This window comes from Schistocerca serialis, chromosome 3 (genome assembly GCF_023864345.2).
Source record: "Schistocerca serialis cubense isolate TAMUIC-IGC-003099 chromosome 3, iqSchSeri2.2, whole genome shotgun sequence".
In the NCBI taxonomy this organism is placed as follows: domain Eukaryota; kingdom Metazoa; phylum Arthropoda; class Insecta; order Orthoptera; family Acrididae; genus Schistocerca; species Schistocerca serialis.
In genome coordinates this window covers 393,730,072-393,743,262 of record NC_064640.1, presented here as the reverse complement: position 1 = coordinate 393,743,262, position 13,191 = coordinate 393,730,072, and positions in this window count along the sequence as shown.

Genomic DNA, 13,191 nt, shown 5'->3' with positions numbered 1-13,191 from the left:
TCGCAAGTGTTCCATTTGCGACCACGCACTGGTACGTCAATAGGAACGCCTCAGGGAGTCGAAACAGTATCGGCTACTCAAGTCTCTGGTACACAGTCACAAAAGTCAGCCTGTTAGAGAGGCCTGCTACTCTCGGATGACGCTGTTGTTTAGTATCCGTGTCTACATCTACATTTATACTCCGCAAGCCACCCAACGGTGTGTGGCGGAGGGCACTTTACGTGCCACTGTCATTACCTCCCTTTCCTGTTCCAGTCGCGTATGGTTCGCGGGAAGAACGACTGTCTGAAAGCCTCCGTGCGCGCTCTAATCTCTCTAATTTTACATTCGTGATCTCCTCGGGAGGTATAAGTAGGGGGAAGCAATATATTCGATACCTCATCCAGAAACGCACCCTCTCGTACCTTGGGGAGCAAGCTACACCGCGATGCAGAGCGCCTCTCTTGCAGAGTCTGCCACTTGAGTTTATTAAACATCTCCGTAACGCTATCACGGTTACCAAATAACCCTGTGACGAAACGCGCCGCTCTTCTTTGGATCTTCTCTATCTCCTCCGTCAGACCGATCTGGTACGGATCCCACACTGATGAGCAATACTCAAGTATAGGTCGAACGAGTGTTTTGTAAGCCACCCCCTTTGTTGATGGGCTACATTTTCTAAGCACTCTCCCAATGAATCTCAACCTGGTACCCGCCTTACCAACAATTAATTTTATATGATCATTCCACTTCAAATCGTTCCGCACGCATACTCCCAGATATTTTACAGAAGTAACTGCTACCAGTGTTTGTTCCGCTATCATATAATCATACAATAAAGGATCCTTCTTTCTATGTATTCGCAATACATTACATTTGTCTATCTCACGAATTAACTTGTGAAAGATTTAGAAGAAAAGTAAGTGATCCATATCGCAAAACAACTGTTTCATCACTTCGTAAAACGCTCATTCACAGACGTTTAGTATGTGTTTTATATGGAAATGTGAAATAATTGCAATTACAGTATTTCAATGTCTGATATTAGGAACTTTGGGTGTTTTACTGTGTGCTGCCTTCCTTTGATACAGCATGGTAAGTGAACCTTTACAAACTTAACACTTTACGGCGTGTAAACTTTTACTAAACGTACCTGCCAGCAACTTTCGATTAGTTGTGCTGAGTTAAGGAGCTTCCATAACCATTCAGTACCAAAAGTTGCAAGGTGCTGTTAGGAAAATTTTGTAAAAAGCTTGTCTGAGCAGTGAAACTGAATAAGCATTGCAGAGTTATTTATACTTGAAGGAGTGCTTTGTAATTCAGTTTTGGCATGTCAATAACATTAAAGCCTGTTTCACTCCTAATCTTCGTCAAATAACAGAGAAATTTTTTGTACCGTAGCTGAGATGTCAACCAGTGGACAGATGAGTAAAGGTAGCCGGCCAGTGTGGCCGAGCGGTTCTAGGCGCTACAGTTTGGAACCGCGCGACCACTTCGGTCGCAGGTTCGAATCCTGCCTCGGGCATGGATGTGTGTGATGTCCTTAGGTTAGGTTTAAGTAGTTCTAAGTTCTAGGGGACTGATGACCTCAGAAGTTAAGTCGCATAGTGCTCAGAGCCATTTGAACCATTTGAGTACAGGTAATAGGTTTTTAACTATTTGCTACTTACAATAAAAATATTCCGCTAGTTCATGATGAATGCGTGGTGAGGAAGACATTATTTACGTTAACCAAAAATTACAGCTACGACAGAAAACCAACTGAAAGGCGGCGACTCTGTCCCAAAGTACAAAACAATATTATACGTACCCATAGCGAATGACTTTTTTACATTAATGTGAAAAATTGTCTGTTATTATTGGAAATGTAAATGACTATTTATATACGTAAATTTACTGTATGCGCAAGATATGATGTTTGTAAGTGAAAAAGATTGTATGTATGGTACTCCATAGCTTGTAAGAATTTGATGAAGGACATCTTACTGTACGCCATGAGTTGTCTATAGAACATTTAATTGAGAGACCGGTATTCAGTCATAGAACCCATCGTCATCGCCGTACATCATATACCTTTACATCAAAAAAATGGTTCAAATGTCTCTGAGCACCATGGGACTTAACATCTGTGGTCACCAGTCCCCTAGACTTAGAACTACTTAAACCTAAGGACATCGCACACATCCATGCCCGAGGCAGGATTCGAACCTGCGACCGTAGTGGTCGCGCGGTTCCGGACTGAAGCGCCTAGAACCGCTCGGCCACCACGGCCGGCAGCTTTACATCGAATGTAGTTCGTGCCAGCTACAAATTCTCTGTGATGTCCAAATCTATGTTCATCAGACGGTACACAGGTCGTCGTTCGTTTGTGTTATAACTGTCAAATGTTAAATGGCGACGACTGCTGGCCATGTTGTACACTTGTCTCTGTGCCCGAGATTCAATCTGACAAATATTTTACATACAGCTCACGGAGCTAATAAGACGTCTTTTTACAAAAGTTTGTAAGTGATTGTTATTCCAAGAGTGATACGGATCATTATTGTAGTGTCACTATTTTTAGTTCAGGAATTATACCGATAACATTATGATTTACGCACACCATCTGAGACTAAAGAACAATCGTTAGGGGGAGCAGAAGCTGCCAGGACACGGCAAGTGAGCCGAGCATGCGAACCCACTAAGAGTGGCACAGGGCAGGCACAAAACTCATGTCCTCTGGTGCAGCGAGATTACGCAAGTGTATTGAAGCTAGCTAATTAACCTGCAACGCTCCGTAGCTGTGAAGAAATTGGCTCGATGGAAACAGCTACATTGTTCTCCTACCGGCAACTATGAGCCAATCATAAAACAGCGTGCGGAGGTGCGTAGTGTGATTGAACAAGTGGACTACAGCACCTGCACTATCTGACGATCTTCTGCACCTCATCATCACATTAACGCAAATTACTAGCATTTCATAGTACTGCATCAGGTCATTGCTCAGTGACATTATTTGGTGTGGCAATAAAGTTGTTAAGACTGTAATAAGAGACAATGATTTCCATTCGAAATAGGGTCCTGTACCTGATCCATAAGTGAACAGATTTCACCTGTCAAACACAGTTAACTGATAAAAATATAAAGTTATCGAAAGTTTTCACTATTATAATTAGTAGATCACAGCTTAAATTTGGAGATATTCTAAAATTTATCCCATTTTAAAACATAAACTTTTATATTCAGATGCGATGCGTTAAGGTAATACAGTATGTGAAATGTGTACTGTTCTAAGTTGATAGAAACGGTGTTGTATCTGTATTGCACTCTAAGTTTCGTAAATGAGAAAAATATGTTTGAGTATGAGTAATCATACATTACGTATCTATTGATAGAATTGGCTCCATTTGCGACTCACTGATATTGCAGTCTTGAGACAGTTGATGTTTCAATTTTCTGAACACTGAAAGTTACCGATCTTCCCATCTCTTTCAAATCTTGTTAAGGTGTGAGTAAACATCTGTGCATATTGTTGCGTCCAGATGAAACTAATTTTGTCCGCCATAACTGTAGGCTCTTTGATTGCCCTGGGAGATGTCTCATCAATCTAGAACACATAAAATATTAGTTCACTTTATTACATAAATGAATAAAAGATTTACTTAACTTTGACACACTTCTTTGCAAAAAGAGTACTGGATAATTTACAACTATCATGGACTAGCAAAGCATCACGAAAGAACATTTCATCAGAAACTTTAACAACTCGTTGGTCCTACACTATGATATTGACTACTGTAGCTGAGGTCACGCCGATCTCTTGCGTGCTTGACATTATATTAACCTTACCGTGAGGGCATTGTTATACTGAGAGGGAGGGCGTGTCGTCTGAAGTGTTCCGCATTACAGCGAGCCCTTGCTAATCTCCGTGGTATCGATTAGCATTGTCGCATTTGGTGTGGCACCGCGATCTATGGAAGATACCACACATACTTGAATAGATAGTTCTTCATTTTAGAAATCTGTATCATTTGAAAAACGCCAGAGGTGATTACTGATATTGTCAGCCAGGTCGTAGGAAAACATGAACAATAAATTCCCAACACCCTGCCCCAGGACAGGCTTGAAATACTTTCTACATATATTGTTGACTTCCTATCGACGCGTCCGCTCTACCATTAAATTCTCAATCATGTCGCAAACCTCGTTTGATACCCCACAGTATCGTATTTTTTAATAAGTGTTAGTATAGTACTGACAACGGAATGGTCCAATAAGACATGTCGAAACATACCCCAAAATTTTTTACACTGGAAGACGACAACGAAAGAAATGCACTGTCAAAATTTTAGATGCTAAGAGGCATTGCAAGTATTTAAAAAAAATAGCTGAAAATTGCCAAATTTGTTGCGCACCAGGCGGGGGTAGAAATGTACACCCTTACTGACGCTGAGTTGCATGCGCAAATATGCACACACACACACACACAGCCGAGGTCGGCGGTACATCTGTAAACAGGAAACACGACACAACCCGATCCTAATTTAAAAAAGGACGTTTCAGATTACCATTCGTTGATAGTTTCTCTGACACTACAGTACAAAGTTACTATTCTCTCGAATTAGCCACGCTTTTTGCAGTATTCGTAAGTACTGACAATACAGATAAAGCTGAATTAGTATTTATTGTGCGTCTGTAAGTCATGCCTGCTAATAGTACCTTTTATTCCAGTTTCACAGTAATGTGGAACCCAGTTAACATTCTCAATTTAGTAATGACGAAATATGAAGAACGTGGTTTCCAGGCGAAATCACCTACTTCTCCTGAGGACGCACATAATTGTCATTTGTTAGCTGACCTCCTTGACATGCATTCGAATGATATCGACATTTCGTTTGAAGTTGTGGATACGTTAGAAGGAACAGGAAATAACTATGACGATTCCATGAATTGTGGTTCGGACGACGTCAGTTGTGCCAGTAACAGAAGAATAATACCTTCCAAGCCTTAAAAAAACAAGCACTGCAACAGCTTTCAGCGACAAAGAAAAGGTAGTGAAATATTGTTTGAGCGAAGGAGGGAAAAAACGCTTGAAGTTACACAGTGTGCAAAGACGTTTTCGTTTCGTAAAATCGCAGCATGAGCTGTACAAATGGAAGAATGAATCACATGAGGTAAGAAATATGCGCCAAACGAAAACCCGAAACCATCTGAATGAAAACCTGTTCGAAAGATTTAGAATTGCTCATGAGAGGCTATGCACCGTTACCAGTGGAGATCTACGAGACCTCCGAATTGCATCTGACATGAACACTGCTAATTTCCAGGCTTCGTCGACCTGGCTACGCAGGTTCAAGAAATCGAACGGAATATGAAGTCGCAAAATTACCAAGATTGCGTCACGTAGACGTGTGGAGCAGCTGCCAATGATAGAAAATGCTATAGAGAAACTCATAGCTGACTTAAAGTCGAAACATGCTGTTATCCCAGCTATTGCTGTTTATAATGCAGATCAGTCAGGTTTCGTGAAAGAACTGCGTGCACACCGCACTTTATCATTTCAAATGGTTCAAATCTCTCTAAGCATTATGGGACTTTTTTAACATCTGAGGTCATCAATCCCCTAGAACTTAGAACTACTTAAACCTAACTAACCTAAAGACATCACACACATCCATGCCCGAGGCAGGATTCGAACCTGCGACCGTAGCGGTCGCGCGGATAAGGACTGAAGCGCCTAGAACCGCTCGGCCACATCGGCCGGCACACTTTATCACTTCTGGGTTAAAAGGACGGAGCCGGTTGCTCAATCAATGAATGCAATGACACATTCATATACGATAATGCCAGTGATAAGTATGAGTGGTTTACTGTTTCCGCAGCTGTATAACTGCCTTAAAGAGCCGCAACGCAAATTAGGACCAAAAATAAATAATGGACTGTTTAGTTGCCAAAATCTTGTAATCGACATATCAAAATTACGAAAAATGGGAAAGAATAATTTTCAATATTTCGTTCGAAACGTATTCCCACCAGCTGCAGAAATTAATTCATTGCTTTTGTTGGATTCATGGTCTGGACATAACGACGCCTCTATTTTTGTGGAGGACGACGAAAGATCTGTAGATGTAATGTGGATTCCGCCTGGAACTACTGGCACCATTCAATCTCTCGCTAAAGAATTTTTTCGACAGTGGAAAGCATTTTTCAGGAAATTATCAGACAACATAATTTCCGATACCTCTCTCTCATTTCAAGTTTATCAGCGGAAAAGTATTCTTAAGCTCCAGTCATTTGTGGATTACCGGTTTTCTTCGCCACGTTTTACGAACTTTATCAAGTATGCTTGGTATGCAGCGCAATATGCAGAACAACCGCCGGGACCATTTCTCACTCCATCCCAGATCTGTCTAAATAAAACTAGAGGTTACTGCGAAGTGCCTGACTGCATCAAGTCTTCCTTTGTCCGGTGTGCCTGGCGCAAGGAAAATGTTTGTTTTTGTCACTCAATAGACTCTTCGCACTTTTGTGACGACTACAGGGAATAAACAAAGAACTGCTTCACTTACAGTCAAATGTACAACATTCAAACATTGTGATAAGGAATGGCCTACAGGAATTGTTGTAAAATGTATTACTGCAAGACACACTTCATTTCAACGAATTCCAAGTCCTCATTGATGAAAGTCGTCTGTGATATCAAACATTGCTATGATTTTATTTTTTCTGCTAGCCAATTTTATCAGAATTACATGTGCAAGAATTGAACTGTCGATATGAAGTTATTCAAAACAATGTTTGTATAGTTTAAGCTAGGTTTTCACCGGAGCAAACACGCTAACAAGCATGAGAAAGAGAGAAATCTGTCCGGAGTACCCTGTAGTTCTCTTGCAGGTCTTTCAACTGGAAGCCACTGCAGCTATTTACGTGACCCTAACCTTCCACAGTTACCTAATCGGGAAATGGGAAATGGAGACCTGCAGTTTAACATGGAACCCAAACCACATGTCTTTCGAGGCCACTTCAATGTATGTCTGAGAAGTGAATGCTCGGTTAAAAACGAAAGTGAAACAGTTGTGGTCTGAACGGGATTTGATCCCGCGCTATCAGGATCACGAAGCGTGCGCTTTGCCACTAGGCAATTTTTGTTTTAGAAAAAACAAAAAACAAAAAAGAATATTACCAATAGACCTTACACGCGTAGTGAAAACGCTAGCTGTGTCACCTCTTGAGATGATGCTCGACGTCGGTAATTAGTTCTATTTATAAATTTCCCCTCAATGGTAATGAGAAGCCAGGGAAAAATGGCAGCCGACATACAAGGAAAACTTTGGGCCAGTGCTAAGCAGAGATGGAGATGGAATTCCGTGTAAAGTGCACGATCTCCACGCATGTCACGCTTCCATACAAATTGAGACACTTAAATTCTTCCTTCCCTGCGCCATTTTGCATACTCCGTCGAGAACAGCGTGCTCGCCATGCAAAATAATCGTCACTGAATAACAAAGTTTCGCATTATGACTCTAATAAGATAGAGTTGTATCCCGTATGCCTAATATTAGCTCCAAAAACTAAAAACTAATAACACAGCGTTTATAGGCAATGTTCGCTACCCAGTGTTCTCTTCCATTCCCTCTAGTATAAACGATTCTACCCATACACAAGCGAAAAGTAGTGAATTTTCTGCAAATGCTCATCCCCAAGTGTTTGCTTCCAACCGCTCCATTCTAAACCAGGCTGTAGGTGCTTAAAAATTTGTGTCTGTGAACTCCGGATAATTCCGGTACGCGGCGCTGCGTGAGTGATTCGCCGAGTCGCGTGATAGGCGGGCAGGACTGTACGAACAGCTGTTATAATCTGTTCTTCGCGCGGCAAAAATGTGTAACTTCAACATTTTTTACAAAGTACTTGCAGTGCCTCTTAGCAGCTAAAATTTTGGCAGTGCATTTATTTTGTTGTCTTCTTCCTGTGTAAAAAATTTCAGGGTAGTTTTCGACGTCTTATTGGACCATTCCCTTGTGAGTCAAATGTTTTTCGTAAGTTAATAAATGCTGCATCTAACTGACCGCCTTCCTCCACTGCTCTCAGCATGTCATATGAGAAAAGTGAAGTGCGAGTTGGCTTCCGCGTGCCGGTGTTTTCGGAATTCATGCTAGCTGGCCTTGGTGAGGTCCTTCTGTTCGAGATACCACCCTACGTTTGGGCACAGAATGTGTTAAGATTCTACAACAGATTTATGTCAATGATATTTGACGGTAAGTTTGCGGATCACTTCTGAGACCGTTCTGCATCTTCCTCTAACCCCTGGGCAGAGTGTTACATGGGTATTGGTTAATGAAGTTAAACAGCTGGGGTCAATGGACTTAGATTTTTTATAGGTGGTGTTAGATTTAAGAGTGTTTAGATGTTTTACCACATGCATGATCCCGTGTTAGACTTTTTGTGTTAACATTGACTGGAATATTCTCTTTCAAATTCTAAAGGTGGCAGGGGTAAAATACAGGGAGCGAAAGGCTATTTACAATTTGTACAGAAACCAGATAGCAGTTATAAGAGTCGAGGGGCATGAAAGGGAAGCAGCGGTTAGGAAGGGAGTGAGACAGGGTTGTAGCCTGTCCCCGATGTTATTCAATCTGTATATTGAGCAAGCAGTAAAGGAAACAAAAGAAAAATTCGGAGTAGGTATTAAAATCCATGGAGAAGAAATAAAAACGTTGAGGTTCGCCGATGACATTGTAATTCTGTCAGAGACGGCAAAGGACTTGGAAGAGCTGTTGAACGGAATGGACAGTGTCTTGAAAGGAGGATATAAGATGAACATCAACAAAAGCAAAACGAGGATAATGGAATGTAGTCGAATTAAGTCGGGTGATGCTAAGGGAATTAGATTAGGAAATGAAACACTTAAAGTAGTAAAGGAGTTTTGCTATTTGGGGAGCAAAATAACTGATGATGGTCAAAGTAGAGAGGATATAAAATGTAGACTGGCAATGGCAAGGAAAGCGTTTCTGAAGAAGAGAAATTTGTTAACATCGAGTATAGATTTAAGTGTCAGGAAATGGTTTCTGAAAGTATTTGTATGGAGTGTAACCATGTATGGAAGTGAAACACGGACGATAAATAGTTTGGACAAGAAGAGAATAGAAGCTTTCGAAATGTGGTGCTACAGAAGAATGCTGAAGATTAGATGGGTAGATCATATGACTAATGAGGAGGTGTTGAATAGGATTGGGGAGAAGAGAAGTTTGTGGCACAATTTGACTAGCAGAAGGGATCGGTTGGTAGGACATGTTCTGAGGCATCAAGGGATCACCAATTTAGTATTGGAGGACAGCGTGGAGGGTAAAAATCGTAGAGGGAGACCAAGAGATGAATACACTATGCAGATTCAGAAGGATGTAGGTTGCAGTATTTTTCTGGGAGATGAAGAAGCTTGCACAGGATAGAGTAGCATGGAGAGCTGCATCAAACCAGTCTCAGTACTGAAGACAACAACAATAATGTGCAGCGGAACTTAATGCAGTGACATTCCAACTAGGGGAAGCTGTTGCCATTGCAGAACTATCACGTGAGTATTTAGGGTATTGGACAAACCAGGTGAGCCACACACAAGTGCACTAAGGCTTGATGCACATGACTGTGTGCCACATGGCAACAGGATGTCACTTTGGGTGAATGTGGAGCCGTATTTACCTGTGGGTATGTTATGTGTCGTAGAGTCTCTGGAAGAGAACTGTATACCGTATCGAGTTAGTTGTTTTGTTAAGAGAAGAGTTATATGCATACAAGAGAAGTATGGTTGGTGAGGGGTATCCATAAATATAGCTAATTTTGGCGTCAAAGAAGTGAAGTTGTGGAAAGGCATATTAATACAAAGTTTGGCCATTCTGGATGAGAATGACTGGTGCACAAGGCGTGTGAGACACAAGTAACCACAAGCCACTGATAAGACTGCATTACATAAGAAAGTGGAGAATCTCAATGAAACAGAGAGAGAGAGAGAGAGAGAGAGAGAGAGAGAGAGAGAGAGAGAGAGAGATGGAAGAATTGTTGTCCAAATTTTAGGATTTATTTTTTTCATGAGGTCTGTTGCCAGGAACACCTATGTCTCAACACTGAATACCAGCAGAGAATGAAGCAAAGCACCATTGTATCAGAAACCATATTGCATTCCTAGGTATTTGCAGTCAGTTATGGAAGATTTTATCAACCAGCAGTTAGCTGATGGAATAATAGAAGAGAGTAGTAATCCAAGCAGTGGAGGACTCACAGTAATACCAAAACAGTCTGTGGATGGTTCTAGACAATATTGATTCTGGTGTGATTACTGTCACACGAACAGCAAGACCATAACAGGTGCAAACCCCATCCCTACCATTACTGAAACCATCAATAACTTGGGACACTGTTGGTATTTTTCGATCATGGGTTTGAGGTGTGATTACCATCAATTGGAGGTTGTTCCTCAAGACTGTCTGAAGACAGTATTTTCGTTACCATGGGGGCACTATAAGTTCAAGAGACGCAATTTGGATTTAAAAGTGTACCTGCAGCATTTCAGAGGTAATTAGATGATGAGTTGAGAGGTTTGAAACCATGCCAGTGTCTAATTTGCCTAGACGATATCATCGTATTCTCGAAGACATGGAGCAGAGTAGACAACTTCAGAAGAAAGTGTTTAAGAAACTGAGAACTGCACGTCTGATGTTGAGCACAGAGAAGTACCATTTTGCTTTAGAAGCGGTAAGGTATTTAAGCTATGTAATTAGTAAAGATCGAGTAACGATGCAGATACAGCATGACCACTCACACAGCTGCTAAGGAAAAGTGTGTAATTCCTATGGAGAGAAGAGCGTCAAGGTTTTTTTTGAAGGATTAAAGGGAATTTTGACATATAGCTCAGTTCTAGTACTTCCAGACTTTCAGAAGGAGCTTGTGACACGTCTAATCTTACTTTGGGATGTGTTTTAAGGCAGCAGGTTAACGGTGAAGAGGATTCTATAGACTGTGCATCGAGATAGCGGCAGAAGGAAGGAAGATTGTGTTTACCGTCCCATTGACATCGAGGTCATTAGAGATGGAGCACAAGTGGGGATTGTGGCAAGGACTGGGAAGGAACCATCCTGGCATTTGCTCAGAGTGATTTAGGGAAATCATAAAAAACCTAAATCTGGATGGCCAGATGCAGGTGTAAACCATCGTCCACCTGAATGTGAGTCCTGTGTGCTAACTGCTGCACCACCTCACTCGGTCTCAAAGCAGTGGAGGAAAACTATTCAACAACAGAGAATGGAATGTTGAGCCTCATTTATGGTGCCACATATTTTATATGTTATCTTAATGGGGAAAAATTTAGGGTAGTGACCCACCAGGCTGCTTTAAAGTGACTATTGGGACTGAAGGACTTGTCTAACAGGCTAATAGGATGGGCCGTGAGACATATCTATTTTGACTATGAAGTAGGGCAAAAACTGGGGAAGAGGTTCAGGAATGCAGGTGCCTTAAGAACAAAGGTAGCAGTGCTGAAAATTCTGGGTCATTGTTTTGCGGAGTGGGAGGCAGTGCAGTGCAGTGACTGTGAAGAGTACAGGATGCAACTGCAGGTTATCACATCTGATGAACTATTGGGTAAGGAAATGAGGCTAGGGCCATGGGTTGTAGTACCAGCAAAGTTGAAAGAGGAGATTTTAAAGGGAGCATATGATCACATGTTATCTGGTCATGGAAGGTGCAGGACAACAAACCAGAGAGTGGCCAAGAGATACTGGTGGAGAGGAATAAAATTGGATGTAGATCACTGCGTGAGGAATTGCATATAGTGTGCACAGTGAACTGACTTGAATCATAAGTTAGTATCATTGCAGAGGCTAATGGAAGCATCAAAACCTGAGGTATTACGACCATTCAATCATATGCCAGCAGGAGACCGATTTGTACTAACCACAATATCTCACTTTTCTTGCTGCATGGATATGGTTGCTATGCCAAACCAGAAGGCAGTGACAGACACACAAGCAATGGTTAACAAATCGATGTTGAAGCTTGGAGTACCAGATATGATAATTATGGACTAGGTTAAGAATTTCGTATCAGACTTATTGAAGGAGCTGTGCCGGTTATTGCATATGGAAAAGTTAAGAACAAGTACTCTTCATCCTGAGACATAACAAGTACACACAACAAGTGCAGAAAGTTAAGTTATTGTGTAAATACACATTATATAGGCTGGGATACATATCTACGGTATGTCATGTCAGTATATAATTCAAAAGTACACATGAATTCTGGGTTGTCCCCATATAATGTGGTAGTGCATCATCGGAAATGCCATCACCATTTAATTTGATAATGGCAAAGAAAGTAAAGATGGAGAGCAGGCCTGCGAGTTTGCAGATGGGAAATATGGAAACGAGTACAAAAGGCGAATAGAAAGGCGTTAGATAAGCAGGAAGAATCAGATAAATGTGCAGCAAGTTTACCACAACATAAAGTAGGACAATGGGTGATGTTATCCAGTTCTTATCCACTGAAAGGGAAAAAGTTGTTCATCGCAAGGTATCAAGGACGTATCAGGTAGTGGAGTCTATTTCGCCGGTCAACGTGAAGTTTCAGTTGACAACAAGAACAACAGCACATGTTGGGCGTCTACAACCTTTTCGGGGTACTCCAGAGTCGATTCCAGAAATTTAAAGGGTGCAGCTGGAGAAGAACACGAGAAGAATTTGGAGGAAGAGAGAAGAAAATGTCGTTGAGCCTGTGCATGAAGTACCATATTCATTAAGATCCAAGGGATGAGAGGTCAGTTTTTGTTTTTGTTGGTAGTGAATGGGCTTGGTAGTGGCAGCAGTCTTCTGAGGAGGGAGGAAAGGTGATATTAGTCCCTGTCCTCAGGTTGCGATACGTCGAGGGCAAGAATGGAAGGAATTCAGGTCATAGCAGTATCGCATTTCGTTGCCGGGATCGGCTGAAGGCTTTGCAGAATCAGTATCTGGAAGAAGTACTGCTGTCCTCGAGGTAAGAGGATGTGATAGTTACAGAAATTAATGGGAACAATAATGGATTATGCTAGGGCATTAGAGGACGTGATGAATCGGAATTTGGGAGTGCTGCAAGCATGAGTAAAAGAATTTGACAAAGGAATTGTAGTGACACAGCTGTTACAAGCATTAGCAAATAGCATGTGGGATCACAAGGGGTAGTGTCAATCTTGCAAGAACACTTACATCACATGTT